The 17,572-nt window shown below is 43.5% G+C and overlaps 1 non-coding gene across 1 annotated transcript; it reads right to left on the bottom strand.

The window, feature by feature from the left end:
* Nucleotides 1-15,532: 15,532 nt before the first annotated feature.
* On the bottom strand, nucleotides 15,533-15,605 carry TRNAM-CAU (transfer RNA methionine (anticodon CAU)). The gene has a single exon. It is a non-coding gene; the product is annotated as a tRNA-Met (tRNA).
* Between the last annotated feature and the right edge of the window lie 1,967 nt (nucleotides 15,606-17,572).

Here is a 17,572-nt window from a genome sequence, read left to right as displayed (position 1 = left end):
TTACAACTGGGTGGAATGTTGGAAAACAGGTGCACATCGGTGGACAAGGAAACCAGTTCTGGAAGGAATGTGACAGTGTCAACACCAAGGAAACAAATGCACCACATTTACGGAAATGGAGGCAGCCACGGGAATTAGCCGAAACACCCTGTAGCGGATCGTGCACGACCACTTACAGTTGGGGAAGGTGTCATCCACGTGGGTGTCTAGACTCTTGTCTGCAGACGAAAAGCAGAGGTGTGTGAACGTGTACAGAGAACTTTTGCAACGCCATGATCAAGATTCAGCCGACTTCATGGCTAGGCTTGTGACTAATGATGAGACATGGCTCCATTACCATGAGCCACAAAAAACAATCGATGCGATGGAAGCATATGGGCAGTCCACAGCCAAATAAATGTCGAACAGTGCCATCACTTGGCAAGCGGAATATGAAGAAACCTCTGCGTGGTCGGCGTTTTGCGAATTTTGCAGAACTGGACACAGGTGCCAAGGCAGCACTCCGAAAGAATGGTTTTAAGAAGGTCTGGGGGGACTGGCACATCGATGGCAAAAGTACATACAGTTACTTACAAGGAGATTATATTGAGAATGTGGACGTAACAACTGAAGTGTAATGTACTTCATTTGGGCAAAAAAAAAAAAACAGTGTACAACAACATAGTACGCCCTCCGTAGCAGACACAGCTGTGGGACAGATAAATATCTCAGGGAACATCAGGAAAGGCAGGGCTCCAGATTTCCTTTGAGAAAACGAAGTTCGTGACAAACATAAAAACTATACCCCCAACACCTAAAGACAAGGTATGGTAGGACTGAAAGAGTTGAAAGCTTCAGAAACGTCGGTGAGGTTGTCTAAATGAAATCATGTGAAAGGGAAGGCAACAACAGCAGGCGAAAAAAAGATGGTCGCTATTTTCGTAAAATTCACAACCTTTATAAGAAGAAAGGAATCGCATTACAGGGGAAGACTGTGAATGCCTACACAAATTAGCCAGCTTGGGGAGAGGTGAGCAGTCGACTAGAAAAGCCCTGTAACATAAGTAGGACAGATCATCCGCATAAAGTGAAAGCTACATTTTCTCCTGCCCTGGCGCGTCGCTTTAGTGTCGATAATATTATGAGATTTAATTTCCATCGAAAGCGACATTCTTATCTGTGAGTAAGTGTGTATGCGAGGATCTTCAAAAGGCAGAAGTATTCAGTCAGGAGTGTGTAAAGATTGTTGGTTACAAGGATAATGTCCAGATAGAGGAGGTGACTAATACAAAAGAAGTATTTAAAAACAAATTACCTATGCTTGTAGACATATTTGAGTAATGTGTAAGAAGACAACAGCTGACTAGCGTTCGGCGCGCACCGACGAATTTCATTGGTTGCGTCAAGCAAAGAGTTACGTGAAAGATACTTCTATCTCCATTTTCGAACCGTGAAACTTTAAACGATGTCTAGTTTAACACCGCCTGAACATTGTTTATGCAATGGAAGACCGTGCACATCTTAGACGTTGTTTAGGTAGACATTGACTAAGGCTTAAAACTAGTCATCGTATCTGCAATCAGCCCTATTTAAGGTCAAGGTCACTTTGAGAGGTATAAGAGATTACAGCAGGCTAAACTGAACTCGATCCCAAGATTTAGCTTAACAAATGCACGTGGGATGTTGTCAACATCCCGTGCAACTCTTTGAGGGTTAAGATAAGAGACGCGTTATGTTGCAGATGAATGGAACTTGAAATCCCTCTCTCTTTCTCTCTCTCTCTCTATATAAATAAAATAAGAGTTTTGTCTGTACATTGCTCAGAAAACAAGGAAATGCACTTTTTAATTTTCCGTAATTTCTGTCTGTCTGTCTGTCTGTCTGTCTGTCTGTCTGTCTGTCTGTCTGTCTGTCTGTCTGTCTGTCTGTCTGTCTGATGTATGCATGCATGTATGTATGTATGTATGTATGTATGTATGTATGTATGTATGTATGTATGTATGTATGTATGTATGTACACGTATCACGAGAAAACAGCTGGAGAGAATTTAATGAAAATCGGTATGCAAAGTCGGAGAATAAGCCGCTACAATTTAGGACATAAATAATTGTATTCACCCGGAATGAAATGGTAGTTTAGGGGAAGGCCTAAAATTTAATTCTCAAATATTAATGCTATTAGTGGTCGTATTTTAATAAAAATTGGCATCAAAAGTCAGGGAACAAGTTACGACAATCTAGGATATAAAAATTGTATTTACGCTGAGAAAAATGGTAGTTTAGGCGAAGGCCTAAAATTAAATTCTCAGATATTTATGTTATTAGTGGTCCTATCTCAGTGAAAATCGGTATGCAAAGTCGCTAAAATATAGACCATAAATAATTTTATTCACGCTGAGTGAAATGGTAGTTTAGGGGAAGGCCTAAAATTCAATTCTCAAATATTTGTTATTAGAGGTCGTGTCGATAAATACTACATAACTAATGTTATATAGTATTAAATATCCCATCTTTTATGTCTGATACAGTGTTACCGTACCGGCTATGATCACAAAGATATTAATAAATTTGTTGTTTTGTTATGGTACTAAGTCCGTATCAGCGCCGAGTCACGAGAAAATGGATAAACGGAATTTAATGAAAAACGGTATGTTAAGTCGGAGAATAAGGAGCTCGAGTCTACGCTATAAATAATTTCACAAATCACAGAGTCGAAAGAAAACTAAATGTGAAGGCCTACAATATAGAAAGCTCATAACACTGATCAAAATAACATTAATTTGACCATTTTTTGTTAGGACGTGCTTTGTGTCTTCTGTTGCCATTCATCTCCGGTAGATAGGATTACTGCTGCGTACCGAGTATTTTTTACATTTGCTTTACGTCGCACCGTCACAGGTCTTATGGCAACGATGAGATAGGAAAGGCCTAAGAGTGTGAAGGAAGCGTCCTTGGCCTGGCTTAAGGTACAGTCCCAGCATTTGCTGGTGTGAAAGTGGGAAACTACGGAATACCATCTTCAGCGCTGCCGACAGTGGGGTTGGAATCCACTATCTCCCGGATATACAAACTCACAGTTGCGCACTCCTAACCACACGGCCAACTCGCCGGGTCGTACAGAGTGTAACAGCCAGCCTGAATATTGACAGGAAGTAGCTGGGGAGTTAGATAACTTTCTTCTTTAGCATGCCATTCCTCTGGTTTGTAAATATTCTGATACTACTGGTACGTAACACACTGGTTCATCATAGCATTCGAGCTATTCAGTCCCTACTCTGAGGCACCGACTGGAATGAGCAGTGTGCATATTTAACGGAATAAGGGTAGATGAGTGTTCATGGCTGTCTACGGCCTGGTCATACCAGCTCTGAAACTTTGGACTGTTAGATCGGCACCGTAGTACTGTTCGTTAAAAGTGATAAAATGTGCGGTTTTGTATTTGATCGAGTATTTTATATGATAACATTGCTTTTAATCGCTACATTCCTACTGATGTTTTTGTAATGTCCCATGTTGACTTCAGTTAGGAAAACCACAAAGTCAGTCTTTCTGAGAATCCCGTAGCGAAGCACGGGTACATTAGCTAATCAATATATAAAATAAGACTTTTGTCTGTACATTGCCCAGAATTCGAAAACAATGGTATTTCTGTATCGGTCGTGTCCACAATAACAAGGAAATGCATTATTTAATTTTCCGTCTGTCTGTATGTCTGTATGTATGTACGCGCAGCACGAGAACATGTCTGAAGAGAATTTAACGAAAATAGGTATATGAAATCGGAGAATGAGACACTACAATGTAGGCTATAAGTAATTTTATTCACGCCGAGTGAAGTGGTAGTTTAGGGGAATGTCTAATATTTAAAATATTTTTACTGTACCGGCTATGGTAACAGAGATATTCACTAATTTCAATTTTTGTTTCTAAGTGCATATTAACGTCGAATCGCGAGAAAACGTGTAGAAGTTAATGAAAATCGGCATATAACGTCAGGGAATAAGCCCCTATAGTCTAGACCAGGGCCTCTCAAACGTCCAGAATTTCACGCGTGCAAACCGAGGCGCAAGGGCTCCGTCCTCTGTGCATCGGTCCAACTCGGCTCAACTCGACTTGACTCGGATGGTGTAGTACGCTGAGAGCGACGAAGCGTTCGATGGTAGACGACTTGTTTATCAGTGAAATAGATAAGCAACCTGTTTCGAGGGAAGCAAACACTTCCGAAAGTCTATTTTAATCGAAATGGGAACTTTCGTATTTTTTCTTAGTCGTGACGATAAAGCCAAATGCTTAATCTGTCGGACAATAATTACGTGATCATCAAAAAGATCTGTTTTTCAATACAAAGGCTTTGCTCGAATTCTACGAGAATTTGTCGAAGGAAGATTTTCCTAAGCTGCATCGAGAAGCAGCTAAGATTATTTCCATGTTTGGTTCCACATGAATATGTCAAAGTTTTTTTTTCTGTTTTGAGTTGTACGAAAACTAGATTGCGTGCGAGTATTTCTGGTCGTAATTAAAAAAAAAAAAAAACGCTCTCAGAATTGCTGTCAGCCGATCCCTTGTTCCAGATATTACTGGTATAATTGCAAAGAAAAAGGAAAAGAAGAGCTAGAGAAGTTAAATTGTCTTCTCAAACCATATTGAAAGACGAGATTTAACACCAGTAACATTGTCCCATACAATCGAGTGTCTGCGCTCACCGCATATAAACATTTCCCAGTGAGGGGGAAAATCAGCGGGGAAGGTGAAGAATGTGGAGACAGGCCGAACGGGTGAGAGAGATGTACGGAAAGAGGAGTGGGGGTTTGCATTCTGGTCAACCTTGTGAAGTCGTGTCCTGCACTTTGCGCCGTGCAGTGCATGGGCGCATGCACCCTGAGAGGCCCTGATCTTGACTATAAATAATTTTATTCACGCTGGATGAAATGGTAGTTTAGGCGAAGGTTATTAGAATATAATTTTTTAATACCTATATTTTTGGTCCTATCGAAAAATACTACATAACAAAACGTACAGACAATACAATTTACTATCATTTATGTCTGATACTATAGTTCTACCGAATATAATAATATAATTAATGAATTTAGACGTCTGTTGCTTAGTCCATATTAACGCTGAGCATTGCTAACATGAAAATATGTTTCAACAGTGGCGTGCAGTGAACATATTCATCACCCCAGCTGCAATAAAGTTTTTTTAAATATAAACAATCGCAGCCCCAACACACTCTCTAAAGTCAACATTACCATTTTATAAGGCTGCACTTTTCGTGGAAAGGTCTACCTGAGAAAGATCTTTCAAGAATATTTTCAACCACACGCTCACACATACTTCCAAATTGATATATATCCACGGCAGTGACGACACCATTATAACTTAATCTATAGCAGATTTTAAACAATGTACTTACAGTTTCATCCGGTGACGCTTCCTGATAGTACAGTCATGGTTTTCACAAAATTACACTGGGACTAACTATTTGTTTGTTTTTTACTTAAAAAGCCCAATCCAAACTAATCAACAAAATTTAACTGGTATTTTACCGTCGTTGAAGTTTTATAGTTTCACTCGCACACTGAGTGTACGTGCATCAACGACAAGCAAGGAGGGAAAATATTTGCCACGACGCGTGTTATATTCATGAAGAATGCCACAGAACTCGCGAAACCTTCACCTATAATCCAAGAGGAAGACTACAAAAATTCGCTGTATACCATCATCACAGACAACCATTCACGCTTAACTCTGTGTTCATGCTGGGCAACCTATTATCCTTCAGCAATCGGAATACATACTCTACACGCACCATCAATGAATTGCTAAAAAAAAAGAAGAAAAACTGTATACATGCAAGACTAAAATATATTCTTCTATATTACAATTGATTTCATATACTGGCTCTGTTTTTATTAGCAAGACGATGTGAAAGTGGCTATACTGTTAAGATGTAGATATTTTTCTTGCAGTCTCTAGTGTGTGGCGCTGAAAACTTCGAGTGTCAAGTATTAAAACTAACACCCCTTGCCTAAGCTACCTGGCCTGTCGCCGTAAATTGCTCTCAGGGAAGGGGCCACAGCTTCGTCTCGAGGAAGCTTCAAGTGTATGCGTCACCAAATTTCGCTGGGGGTAGCTCTCTATCGCGCCGGCAAGGAAATTCAGCTCGCTTGAGAAGCTGAACTGCGGTAGTGCGTGCGGATTGTCGAGACAGCTGTACTTGGCTCGGCTAAGATGTTCGCAATTTTTTAAACATTATAAAAAGCGTTCTAAGGAACAATTAGAAAATGTTAATACAAAGTTCTTTACCCCAGCAGTGCTGCGGTAGATGGGGTTCAGTGCACGCCACTGCATGTTCAATTGTGTTAACCGGCGATGGTTTTTTGTCATGACTGTCTTAAGATGTAAACCGCGCGGTCATCGGTCCATATCGACAAGGAAAATGGTGAAGATGATTATAAAAAAAAACCAGAAAAATCACAAATGAACGATCGCTTGAAGAATGGCGAGAGGGAGTCAGGAAGGAAGGAAGGAAGGAAGGAAGGAAGGAAGGAAGGAAGGAAGGAAGGAAGGAAGGAAGGACTCCTTTACATTAGATGCCCTAATATCACAGAGTAGGAAGGAACTAAATATGAATGACTACAATATTGAAAAATCACAAAAACTGATCAAGAGTAACATTACACTGACCATTGTTGTGATGTGCTTCGTCTCTTCTGCTGCCACTCATATCTGATAGATGGGAGTACTGCTGCACCCCGAGTAAAACAGTCTGCCTGCATATTGGCGGGAAGTAGCTGGGAAGTTAGATAACTCTGCACATGCTACATGATTGTTCCATCAAAGACGAATACTGCAGCTATGTGCCTTGGACTCGAATACTTTCTCTGCAAGTGTTTTAATGTTGCACTGACTCAGGTCTTTTGGTGACGGTGGGACAGGAAAGGGCTAGGGCTGGGCGTGGCCTTCATTAAGGTACAGCGCCAGCATCTGCCTAGTGTGAAAATAAGAAACAAATAGAAAACCATTTCTTGGCCTGGCAACGATGGGGTTCGAACCGACCACATCCTGCATGCAAGCTGAAAGTATATGACCCAAACCGCGTAGACATCTCGCTCGGTGGACACGAATACTCTGGTACGCATGGGTCAGAAGAGGCAGGGAACTAACCAAAGAAACTCAGATTAAAAATATTATAGAAGAAGGCTGATGTAAGGAGGAGGGCCATCTTACAAGTTGTGAGTTCCTGACTTACTTCGTTAAAATATTCAAGATACTCAGGATAATGTTAAAAGTGAGCTGTTCCTCCAACCCGGTAAGGAGGTCGGAAGAGGAAGAGAGTAGTTTGAGCCCATTGAGGATGTCCGCGGTTCGTTAATTGGCCTCATTCGCTAATGGGCGAGCTGCTCGCTCCCTCCCCACATATTAAATATTGGTATTCTCTCACAGCTGACCACCATTAGCTGTTCCCACCCTTACTAGGACTAGAGGACCTTCCTTCACATTGCCCAAAACGTAGCGTAGTCAAGAGCAAACATCACTCGCCAGTCGCAAGGGAAACGACTACGATGAACAACTGAAAACAAAGCTCAGGTGTTTAAGTTTGATTACGAAGGAAAATCGTCTCACTTTTAATTACTGCATTGAAATGAAATGGCGTAAGGCTTTTAGTGTCGGGAGTGTCCGAGGACAAGTTCGGCTCGCTCGATGCAGGTCTTTTGGTTTGACCCCCGTTGGCGACCTGCGCGTCGTGATGAGGATGAAATGATGATGAAGACGACATATACACCCAGTCCTTGTGCCAGCGAAATTAACCAATTATGGTTAAAATTCCCGACCCTGCCGGGAATCGAACCCGAGGCCCCTGTGGCCAAAGGCCGGTACGCTAACCATTTAGCCATTGAGCCGGGCATGACTGCATTGGTGGGATGAAAGTATCTAATGGGGATGGGTGTTAATGTAAGGACAGGTTGAACATGACGGTCTCAGATCTCTTTTTATGGTTATGCGTGTGTTTAAGGGTTGTGCAATGTCGGGCTGAGTGGCTCAGACGGTTGAGGCGCTAGTCTTCTGGCCCCAACTTGGCAGGTTCGGTTCTGGCTCAGTCCGGTGGTATTTGAAGATGCTCAGATATGTCAACCTCATGTCGGTAGATTTACTGGCATGTAAATGAACTCCTGCGGGACTAAATTCCGGCACCTCGGCGTCTCTGAAACCCGTAAAAGTAGTTAGTGGGACGTAAAACCAATAACATTGTTATTAGGGGTTATAGTAAGGATGCAAAGATGAGGGCACATAAGACACTGGTAAGGCTGGGTTTGGGACCCCCACGGGGAATACTGATCTGAGAACTAGAAACTGGAAAGGAAAACAGCACGTTTTATTCTTGGTGATTTCCAACAAAAGAATAATGTGATGAAAAATATGTCGCAAACGTAGGACTGCTGCACTTCTAAGTGGTATATCCCGAGCTGTAAGCTGTAAGTGAAGAGATGGCGTGAAATGACTTTAATAGACGAATTGTCTTGAAAGGAGCTTTTAAAAAATAAAGTTGGTATCGAAGAGGAAAAATGGGACAAATATTCATTTATATGAAGAAAGGGACTGGAACAACTTTCCAAGGGAGATGTCCGATAAATTTCAAACTTCTTCGACATACGAGGGGCGTACTATATTGATTTACACTTTTTTTGTACGTCCGGGTATGGTTCCAATTTCACTTTTGAAGGTGGTGACGTGTAACTAGAGTCTTGTTCCACCATTTGGTAGCAGAACACGCACAGGGGCCAACGAATGCACTCGTCATAGCCATTTCATAACAACACTGTCAGCGTAGGAGCGGACAGCATGGAAAGCAACCGTCAGGGACAGCGCTATACGACTTGCTTCCTATGGAAAGAAGGCGTGACCACTGCAGGAATTCATCGGCGCTTGGTGGCAGTCTGTGGAGAACATACGCCTTCACGGAAAACAGTTTACAACTGGGTGGACATCGGTGGACAAGGGAACCCGTTCTGGAAGGAATGTGACAGTGTTAACACCAGCCAACATTGTCCGGTCCGACCAGGCCATCCAAGGAAACAAATGCATCACATTTACGGAAACGGAGGCAGCCACGGGAATTAGCCGAAACACCCTTCAGCGGATAGTGCTTGGCCACTTACAATCGAGGGAGGTGTCATCCACGTGGGTGCCTAGACTCTTGTCTGCAAATGAAAAGCAGAGGCGTGTTGACGTGTGTAGAGAACTTTTGTAACGACATGATCAAGATCCAGCCGACTTCATGGCTAGGTTTGTGACTGGTAATGAGACATGGCTCCATTACCGCGAGCCACAAACAAAACAACAATCGATGCAATGAAGGCATAGGGGCAGTCCACCGCCAAAGAAATGTCAAACAGTGTCATCAGTTGACAAGCGATTGGTGGCAGTGTTCTGGGACACAAAGGACATCATCCTCATTGACTGGCTGGAATTTGGGGCCGCGATTAACAGTGCAGCATATGTGGCAACCCTTAAGCGCTTACGTCGTGCCATTCAAACTAAGCGGCCAGGAAAATGGGCTGAAGGTGTGCTATTGCAACATGACAATGCCCGGCCCTACACTAGCCGAGAGACCACCGCTGCCATTGATCAAATGGGTCTGCCACACCCACCATACTCTCCCTACTTGGCACCAAGTGATTATCACCTGCTCGGGAACATGAAGAAACCTCGGCGTGGTCGCCGTTTTGTGGATTTTCCAGAACTGGACACAGCTGTCAAGGTATGGGTATGCAGCACTCCGAAAGAATGGTTTCAGGAAGGTCTGGAGAGACTGACACATCGATGGCAAAAGTGCATACTGTTACAAAGAGTTTAATTTGAGAAGGTGGATGTAACAGCTGATGTGTAATGTACTTCCTTTGGGTAGAAAAAAATAAAGTATAAAACAAAATAGTACGCCCTTCGTAATTTAAAAAATATACTAGGTAAACAGCTGATAGGGAATATGCCAACTGAGCCACAGCCTTAAACGGAGATCAGTGGTGGTTTATTTATTTATGTATTTATTTATTTATTGAACTATTTTCTGTCTTAGTGATCTCGGCCTACATATGACATTCTGATTCCACCTGCATTCGATTTCCAGCCCATCAGGAATTCAGAACTCTGCCTTAATTTATATATTTATTAACTTGTTTATTTATATCTCATAGGGGCTGCCTGGCCGAGGCAGTAAAGGCGTGCTCGGTTCGCCCCGAAGGACGTGGGTTCGAATCCCCGTCAGGAAGTCTTAAATTTAAGAAACGAGATTTCCACTTCCGGAGGTGCATATGGCCTTGAGGTTTACTCAGCCTACACCAAAAATAAGTACCAGGTTAATTCCTGGGGGCAAAGGCGGCCGGGCGTAGAGCTAACCACTCTACCCCATCACGTGCCGCTGTTAACAATGGTGGATTCCTTTACCTTCCACTCCTCCAATGGCCTTCATGGCCTGTACGGAGATGTCTTTTTTCTTTGTCTTTATTTATTTTTCATTCACAGAGCACAAGAAACAGCTACGTTGAACATTTCTCACCTGCATTTTCAACAGACGAATTAACGAACGGCCTGGCTGAGTGGCTCAGATGGTTGAGGCGCTGGCTTTCTGACCCCAACTTCGCTGGTTCGATCCTGGCTTAGTACGGTGGTATTTGAAGGTGCTCAAATACGTCAGCATCGTGTGGATAGTTTCACTGGCACGTAAAAGAACTTCTGCGGGACTATTTCCGGTACCTCAGTGTCTCCGAAAACCGTGAAAGTAGTTAGTGGGACGCAAAGGAAATAGCATTATTATTATTATTATTATTATTATTATTATTATTATTACTAATATTATTAATCAACAAACGCAAATGTTGATGATAAAATATAACAGGCATAACCAAAGTTCAGGTGCTTATAAATGACAACTGTCCAAATCGAAAAACTTGAGGACTTATCTCTATGTCCAAGTCGCGTAGATCAAAATGACAGGTCTCAGGTCGGTGTGGGGTGGGGCGGACACAGTACTTTTTCCAACAAATCTTTCTTTGCTGTGATTGACCAGTACCACTGCACTCATTCAAGTCTTCCGCGCGGAAACTAACTAATTCACTGTTGCCAACCCTCACAAAACGCGGGATGGAAGACAGATGCCCGATTTGAATCAAAATTCCTGGTCTCAAATGTTACATTTGACTATCATTATTTATTACTTTTCTTAAAATATAAATAATATGGCAAACAGGTCATAAATTATTATTTAATTTTATTGTATGCAACCATGGAGACCTGGCTGGCCCTTGCTCGTGTAGGAGTTTGTGAGGACATTTCAACAGGTGCACTGCTACGGACTCCGCCCACGTGAACGCCTCTTCCCGCACCCTTCCTCCCCCGAAACCGTCCAGCCGCGCGCTTCCCCCTCTTACATCTCAATCCCCTCACCCACACTATAACCTCGGACGGCAGCTCAAGAGTGCGTGCCTTATCTTCAACCTGAAAACATTTACCAGTGAACTGCGCGCTGAAACTCAGTCACCTAAGTTTGATAACTTATTGCCGAACAGTCTTCCTTATCGATGAGAATTTACAGTTTAACAATGAAATGTAATTTTCTTAGCATTATTCGAGTCCAGTGTTTGACTTCAAATGTCGAAAGAAAATGAAAGAACCTTTTCGTTTCCTAGAAAGGACACCTTCCGGGACTCCTCAAGGGCCGGCCGCTGCTGATTATGCATGAATTGAATGAATGGATGGCTGCATGAATGATTGCATGACTGAACTGTATTCATGACAGCATGAATGAATCAACTCAGGAGTTTATCACTGTAAGACACACGCTGGCTACTGCGCTACGGATGCTTTGAATCGAACTTGTCCAACTGTGAGTTTTAAGGAGCTCTATGTCTGTCGGCTGAATGCCTATACATAGTCTACAGTAGGCCTAAATCGGCTGTTACAATCACGAAGTCTTATTTTCGGCAGTAGTACACAGATATTTTCCGATTATGTTTCGCAAGTTTTCTTCAAATACACAAGAAGATACAACCCTGTTGAGGATCGAATTCACGATTGCTGAAATCTAACTATGGTATATATTCATTTGTAAATCGGTGAATTTATTATTGTACTGCATTACTTGCAGCTGTCTTAGAGCCTTTTTTTCCAAAATGCAAGATGCTTCAAGAATAGACTGCAGCATTCTGTAAATTATGTGTACATTTTTATGTGCTGATGTCATATTTTAATGCAACGGCCAATCCACTATACATTATTGTTGTATTAAGGCATCCGAATTATTTAAGGTATTTGTCAATTTGTACATTAAAGTGCTGTATTTACAATGCTAAGATAATAGTTAGTCCGCCTCTGTGGTATAGTGGTTAGTGTGATTAGTTGCCCCCACCCTCCCGGAGGTTCGGGTTCGATTCCCGGCTCAGCCACGAAATTTGGAAACTGGTACGAGGGCTGGAACCATGTCCTCTCAGCCTCGGGAGGTCAACTGAGTAGAGGGGGTCCGATTCCCACCTCAGCCATCCTCGAAGTGGTTTTCCGTGGTTTCCCACTTCTTCTCCAGGCAAAAGCCGGGATGGTACCTAACTTAAAGCTACGGCCGCTTCCTTCCTCTTCCTTGTCTATCCCTTCCAACCTTCCCATCCTCCTACAAGGCCCCTGTTCACCATAGTAGGTGAGGTCGTCTGGGCAAGGTACTGGTTCTTCTTCCCAGCTTCATCCCTCGACCCAAAGTCTCGCGCTTCAGGACACTGCCTTTGAGGCGGTAGAGGTGGGATTCCTCAATGAGTCTGAAGGAGAAACCAATCCTGGAGGAAAACAGATTAAGAAAGAAAGAAAGAAAGAAAGAAAGAAAGAAAGAAAGAAAGAAAGAAAGAAAGAAAGAAAATCAATGTCAATAAACATATAGAAATATTTTTATGTTATCGAGCCGATAGAATATTCTTTTTTAAATGAGTCAAACCTCTAAATATTCTTACCACTTACAGTGAAACATTGTTACCTCCATTTTTAAACAAACGACAGAAATCGTTGTGTCGCACCGCACGCACGCGCTAAAGCATGTTGTGCCCACCAGACGGCTATAAATGTACCTTTCTATTTCAGCCGTTGAGTTATAAAAGGTACTGCTCTAAAACTATTCCAAACTTCTCTTTCTGTGAAATCTATTTGAAAGTATAAAGAATATTTGTTACTATAATTTTTGATTTCGGAAGACATTCATATGAGGTACTTGTGTATTTGTTTTTCCTAGTTGCTTTACGTCGCACCGACACAGATAGGTCTTATGGCAACGATGGGACAAGGAAGGGGTAGGAGTGGGAAGGAAGCGGCTGTGGCCTTAATTTCTTGTGCATTTAAAAACGCTAAAAACTTTCAGTGTTGTGTCACAACATTAATATTCGGTGTTTCTTCAAATATTAACACTCATATTTCATAAGAACAGGCTAGCTAACATGTGGATTTACACCCATTTTATCAAGGAAGTGTTAAATTGTTTCTGATAGAGTAAAACAAAGGTAAATTAGCTCAGTTATTATTCTTCTACTTCTTTATCTGTTTACCCTCCAGTGTCGGGTTTCCCTCGGACTCAGCGAGGGATCCCACCTCTGCCGCCTCAAGGACAGTGTCCTGCAGCTGCAAACTCTGGGTCGGGGGATACAACTGGCGAGGATGAACCAGTACCTCGCCCAGGCGGCCTCACCTGCTATGCTGAACAGGGGCCTTGCGGGCCAATGGGAAGATTGGAAGGGATAAACAAGGAAGAGGGAAGGAAGCGGCCATGGCCTTAAGTTACGTACCATCCCGGCATTTGCGTGGAGGAGAAGTGGGAAACAGCGCAAAATCGCTTCCAGGATGGCTGAGGTCGGAATCGAACCCACCTCTACTCAGTTGACCTCCCGAGGCTGAGTGGACCCCGTTCCAGTCCTCGTACTACTGTTCAAACTTCGTGGCAGAGCCGGGAATTGAACCCGGGCAGCTAATCACTCTAACCACTACACCACAGAGGCGGACAGCTCAGATATTCAGCGATTATGAAAGAAGAAATGAATTTTAGAATGTGATGCAATATTTCTTTCCACCACTGTATGTGAGATACAGACTGTTGACGAATTAACTGTACAGCTCACCTTCAACTGTACAGTCAATTAAACACATATACCAGTGATGCCTTGTGTCTTTTTACGCATAACAGACGACAAAACAGCCCTACAACCAAACGTTCTCCCTCCACCCCGCCAACATCCACACGTACCAACCAACAGTTTCTTTGGTGATTCACAGTTTCTTTTCTATGGGCCCTCCCCATCCTGTTTCCACAGGCTTCAATGGGCAGTAATGATCGGTCTTTGAATGTTAAAAGCTTAGCGCAGTAATGGCGAAAAATCGTATATACAGTAGATCCCATTATGGCAAACCACATCACATACGGGTGTTAAGGCATAAGCTCCAGTGAAGAATTGTTGGTATATCTAAGTCATGACTTACACGTTGTATGACACGCACTGCTTACTGTTCTACGAACGCTTTAATTTGAAATTATAAGTTGCTCGATGTCTGTCGGCCGAAAAAATTCACATTAAGAGTTTCAATAATGAATAAGTATTACCAGCAGTGCTACACAGATTTTTTTTTTCGACGATCCCTAGAAACTTTTCTTCAAATAAACAAGACATCATGTACCGGTTTATTACCGAAAACAGGATCTTATCATTATGAGACAGGAACTGGCTACTGTGCTGCCGTGGCTTTGATTCGACCTCCTACAAGTGTTTCCTTCTTTTTACAATTGGCTTTACTTCACACCGACACAGATAGGTCTTACGGTGACGATGAGATAGGAAAGGACTAGGAGTGAGAAGGAAGCGGCCGTTGCCTGGCCTTAATTAAGGTGCCTGGTGTGAAAACGGGAAACCCCGGAAAACCATCTTCAGGGCTGCTGACAGTGGGGTTTGAACCCAATATCTGCCGAATGCAAGCTCCCAGCTGCGCGCCACTAACCACACGGCCAACTCACTCGGACTCTGCAACTCTATGTTGGCCGGCAGAAGGCCTACAGATATGGCAATATATTCCTGCAAGGTCCCAAGAGACGTCTTATTACGAATAATGACACATTGGAATTGTTCTGAAGATTTTCGTGAAATGTCTATCCCTTCCAATCTCCCTATCCCCCGCAAGGCCCCTGTTCAGCATAGCAGGTGAGGCCACCTGGGCGAGATACTGGTCATCCTTCCCAGTTGTATCCCCCGACCCAGAGTCTGAAGCTCCAGGACACTGCCCTTGAGGCGGTAGAACTGGGATCCCTCGCTGAGTCCGAGGAGGGTAAACAGATACAGAAGAAGAATAAGAAGATCTGATCTGGTAATTTTTTATATAAATCGGCCTAGATTACGAACAGCATTTAAGGGCTCAATTTCTTTCGGGCGACGGCCTACATTTACAATTCTAAGGAATAAGTCATATTATTAGCAATGGTACACAGGTAGTTTTCCGATTACGCTCGCGAATTTTCCTTAAAATACACGAAAAGCTACGCCCCGGGTGAGGATCGAACTCACGACCTTAAGATTATGAGACTTACGCGCTGCCAGCTGCGCTACCGAGGCTTCGGGTCGGTTGTGTACAACTATGAGATTTAAGCACCTCTAAGAATACGTGATGACATGACAGCTGATCTTCAATTTTAGAATTTAGAATATTAGAAGAGTGTCCGCCTCTGGCATGTAATGGTTAGTGTGATAAGCTGCCACGATCAGAGGTCCGGGTTCGATTCCCGGCTAGGCCACGAGCACTGGAACGAGCTCCACTCAGCCTCAGGTCAACTGAGTAGAGGGAGATTCGACTCCCTCCTTAGCCATCCTCGAAGTGGTTTTCCGTGGGCAAAGCCGTTCCAATAGCCACGGAGGGTCTGCCCTCGAGGTCATTGACCCCTAGTAGGGGAGCAATGAGGGTTCTGACTCGAGGTCATTGACCCCTAGTATAGTAGGTGTGCCATGTCGATTTGCGGATTTTGCATAAGAGAGCGAGCCTAACCTCACATTCGCTATCTTGAGGGGCTTATCCTCACTTTAACGGCCAGTTGCCCTTCCAGACGCCTAAGAGACCGAGCCTAACCCCACATCCGCAATATTAAGGGGCTTAACCTTAGTTTTACGGCAAGATGCCCTTCCTGATGCCAATTGCAGAAGATGGCGGCTATACACAGCTCCTTCTGAGGCGGTCTAGGGGCGCTTGCGCAAGATGGCGGCTATACGTAGGCTCTTATGAGACGGCCGAAGGGCGCTTGCGCAAGGGCGGCTACACACAGACTCCTTTGGGACGGCCTAGGGGCACTTGCGCAAGATGGTGGCTATGCATAGGCTCTTATGAGGCGGCCTAGGGACGCTTGCGAAAGATGGCGGCTATACATAGGCACTTATGAGACGGCTGAAGGGCGCTTGCTCAAGATGGCGGCTATACAAAGACGGCCTAAGGGCGCTTGAGCAAGATGACGGCTATACATAGGCTCTTATGAGACGGCCTAGGGGCGCTTGCGCAAGATAGCGGCTATACATAGCCTCTTATGAGACGACTTAGGGGCGCTTGCGAAAGATGGCGGCTATACAAAGACGGCTTACGGGCGCTTGCGCAAGATGGCGGCTATACATAGGCTCTTATGAGACGGCCTAGAGGCTACTGTGCAAAATCGCTGCTATACAAAGACAGTCTAAGGGTGCTTGCGCAAGATGGTGGCTATACATAGGCTCTTATGAAACGGCCTAAGGGCGCAGCACTGAGGTTAGCGATGCTCTGTTGTCCATAAAAGTGAGGTTAGAGTCCATCAAGATGACAGTTGTCAAGAAAGCATTTGGTCAAGCACGTGGCTTTGTTTACAAATAAAGCACGTGGTTATGACGTCATAGTCACGTGACCGAGTCAGTGGCGGTCTCTTATGGAGAAATCTAGCTTAGAGGCTACTGTGCAAGATGCCGACTATACATAAGCTCTTATGAGACGGCATAGAAGCTCTTATGAAGAAAGCTGGTCTAGGGACTATAAGAGAGGTCGTTCCCCGCTGGATGTGCGAGCACACTACACTGGAGAGAGCTGGATCTCTAGTCCCTTCGACTGCTGCTGTTTTGATTTCAGGTGAGACATAGAGATCAGGTCATGTAAAATATCTTTGCATTCATTTTTTAAAAATAATGACGGAGTTGGGAGAGTCACGCAATTACACGGCACTAAAATCCATTTGTGTTTTGGGCACTAATCCGTAAAGCAACCTTGGACTTATACACGCTTTACCGTATTTTGAACTGCTTCACTTTTCAAGCAAATTCTATCTTCATGTGCCTGCCGTTTTCCTATTAGAACTCTTTCGCGTCGGTCGTGTCTCTCGGTTCCCTCATTCCCGGCCCCTCTTCACCTCTCATCTTGTTTGAAATTTTGTATGAATTTATGGTATAAGGTATTTAAAATTTAGGACTGACTTGTAAAGAACTTAACTACCGTCTTGATCAACCTCACTATTGATTATTTTGAATTGGGTTACTTATTCAGTTAAATATATGAGACTTCTTAACGATTTGCATAA

This window comes from Anabrus simplex, chromosome 6 (genome assembly GCF_040414725.1).
Source record: "Anabrus simplex isolate iqAnaSimp1 chromosome 6, ASM4041472v1, whole genome shotgun sequence".
In the NCBI taxonomy this organism is placed as follows: domain Eukaryota; kingdom Metazoa; phylum Arthropoda; class Insecta; order Orthoptera; family Tettigoniidae; genus Anabrus; species Anabrus simplex.
This window is presented reverse-complemented; position numbering and strand designations above follow the sequence as displayed.